Genomic DNA, 1,934 nt, shown 5'->3' on the forward strand with positions numbered 1-1,934 from the left:
TAAGTAAGAGTAGGAAATCGATTCCTAGGGTAAAAAGAACCAGTCTAGTCATCTTCCCTTTTAGTTATGAGCGTCTCTCTTTGGTTGTGGTTCCTGTGAAAGGGGCTCTGTGTGGATCTTTAAAAGAGGAGCCTCAGGAGGAAGATGAGAGATCCTGGGCCTGGGGCCCCGGGGATGGCAGCGCAGTGCGGGTCAGGGCCTTCTCGAGATGCCGTGGCGGGACCCGCAGCTCCGTGCCCGCTCCCTGCCCTGCCCCGGGAGGTGGCTTGGGCCACGAGGCATCCCCGCGGGCTGCGGACGGTGGTGGACTGAGTGCAGGGGCCTGAGCCAGTTGGTTGCTGATGGCATCTTCAGAGCTGAACCGAACGAGTTTCTCCCCCGGGAGCTGGCTGACGATGGCTACTCTGGAGTTGAGGTCCGAGTGACACCGGACAGGACAGAAATGATTGGGCCACCAGAATGTTCTTGGTGAGCAGGGCCCACGGATCTGGGAATGGACTGCTGTGGTTCGGAAGAGGCTTGGCTTCCCTGAGGGTAGCGGAGAGCTCTGTGCTGAGGAGGTGGCCCCGAGTGGTCTGTGGGCCGTTGCCCAGGCACAGTCTCTGCGTGACACACTCCTAGGACCGTGGTCGGCAAACTGCGGCTCGCGAGCCACCTGCGGCTCTTTGGCCCCTTGAGTGTGGCTCTTCCTAAGCCTTAGGAGGACCCTAATTAAGTGAATAACAATGTACCTACCTATATGGTTTCAGTTTAAAGAAATTGGCTCTCAAAAGAAATTTCCATCGTTGTACTGTTGATATTTGGCTCTGTTGACTAATGAGTTTGCCGACCACTGGCCTAGGAGGCCTTGCTGTGCAGGGGCCTGCTGTGTTGTGCCGCGGTTCATCATGGAGAGTAGGGCCTACGGCTGCGAGGTTGTGGTGTCTGGGAAACTCCGAGGACAGCTGGCTACATCCGTGAAGGTTGTCGATGGTCTGATGATCCGCAGCGGGGACCCTGTTAACTACTGCGTGGACACTGCAGTGCACCATGGGCTGCCCAGGCGAGGTGGGCTGGGCATCAAAGTGAAGATCACGCTTCCTTGGGACCCAGGTGGTAAGATAGGCCCTAAGAAGCCCCTGCCTGACCATGTGAGCATCGTGGAACCCAAAGATGAGATCCTGCCCAGCACCTCCATCTCGGAGCAGAAGGGTGGGAAGCCAGGGCCGCCTGCCAGGCCCCAGCCCGTACCCACAGCATCACAGGGTCTCCTCGGCAGCTGGAGCTGGAGTCTGGATGTTGCTCTATAAAAACCTTTAATAAAATCTTTTTAAATGATGAAAAAAAAAAGAAGAGGGTCAGCATCCCAGCGACAAAGACCGTGATGTGCAGCGATGTAGTCAGTATCGTTTCTCCCACATCCTCTCTAAAAGCTGATAAGTAAACAGCAGAGTTGGAAGATGAAATCCGCTTCAGACTCCACGGTGTCTCATTTGCTGACAGTGCATGAGCAGGCTTTCCATTGTTCAGAGTTGGGATGCTAATAAAGTTCATTTGCTTTGGTAACAACTGTCTTCCCACTGTGTTTTCACACCCGAACAGGAGGAGCCCTTACAGATATTGTTACTGAATAGAAAATACTCACCTTTTCAATGACAGAAAGACTCAGATCACACGTGTAGGAAACAGTGTTCAAAAAATTCGACAACTAGACCCACGACTAGAATTTTCCGAAATGTGATGTGTACTCACTTAGTTTTCCTGTCTTTCGGGTTCAGAATTGTGTTGTTTCTGTCCATAGACTGGTCTGAGATGTAGAGCCAAAGGTGTGGTCTTTTTAAGTCAGATATAAACTGATATCACATGTACCAAAAAGGAATGAATTATATTTCTGAGTGAATGAAGAGGTAATAATTTAGACTGCCTATATAAGAGTAATGGTTAGACCGACACTC

General features: G+C 51.8%; 1 pseudogene; it reads left to right on the forward strand.

Moving 5' to 3' along the window:
- The first annotated feature begins 208 nt into the window (after positions 1-208).
- On the forward strand, positions 209-1,289 carry LOC138998551 (small ribosomal subunit protein uS3 pseudogene; annotated as a pseudogene).
- The last annotated feature ends 645 nt before the right edge of the window (positions 1,290-1,934 follow it).

This window comes from Myotis yumanensis, unplaced genomic scaffold, assembly GCF_028538775.1.
Source record: "Myotis yumanensis isolate MYYU_CA2020_CCGP unplaced genomic scaffold, mMyoYum1.0.hap1 SCAF_20, whole genome shotgun sequence".
Lineage (NCBI taxonomy): Eukaryota > Metazoa > Chordata > Mammalia > Chiroptera > Vespertilionidae > Myotis > Myotis yumanensis.